At 34.9% G+C, this 705-nt stretch overlaps 1 non-coding gene across 1 annotated transcript; it reads right to left on the bottom strand.

Moving 5' to 3' along the window:
* Positions 1-280: 280 nt before the first annotated feature.
* LOC136332381 (small nucleolar RNA SNORA2/SNORA34 family) lies at positions 281-418 on the bottom strand. Its single transcript, XR_010730650.1, has one exon. It is a non-coding gene; the product is annotated as a small nucleolar RNA SNORA2/SNORA34 family (small nucleolar RNA).
* Positions 419-705: the final 287 nt, after the last annotated feature.

A 705-nucleotide genomic window follows, 5' to 3' on the forward strand; every position in this document is an offset into this window, starting at 1 on the left:
GCTAATAACGCCATATTGCATACTGAAAGTTTGCTGAGAGAGCAGATTTCAGATGCTGTCACCACACACCAATACACACAAAGCCAACTATGTGAAGATATAGACACACCTTAATTAGCTTAATGGTGGTAATTATTGTCCTTAAATACACACAATTTCATTTAAAAAATACTTTCTGTATTTAAGCCTTGATTTGGAGAAACATACCCAAGATATCCCACACTTCCAAAATAAATTTTTACATAGTTATTTTATTTTATTTATTTATTTTTTCTATAGACTATGTTTCTTCCAACTGAATTAATTGGCCATTCCCATTGAGGTCCTGAATGACCAACAGACTATAGGAAGACGTTGCTTTTGGTTCCTGTTTGAAACCAACAGCTACTATAAACCATTGGCCTTGATTCAGGGCCTTTACACAGTTATTTTAAAATAAAGCACTGAACAACAACAGCATGGAGGCACACCAGAGACTACTGGAAATATTCCAATAAAATTTAAAATTAGGAAACAATAGAACTCAAATTTGGCTCATAAGGGTGATGAGGATGGAAGGAGTCTTTTTCTTTGCAATGGTTTCATCTTGCTAACTGTAGTACAGTTTACTTTTTTCTATAAGCAAGAATGAATGTTTCTGTGGAGTACACTTCAGTGGGAGTTTTCAGTGTGAAACTAATGCTAGTGATCAGACCCCCATCTGAA

Source organism: Saccopteryx bilineata, chromosome 3 (genome assembly GCF_036850765.1).
Source record: "Saccopteryx bilineata isolate mSacBil1 chromosome 3, mSacBil1_pri_phased_curated, whole genome shotgun sequence".
Lineage (NCBI taxonomy): Eukaryota > Metazoa > Chordata > Mammalia > Chiroptera > Emballonuridae > Saccopteryx > Saccopteryx bilineata.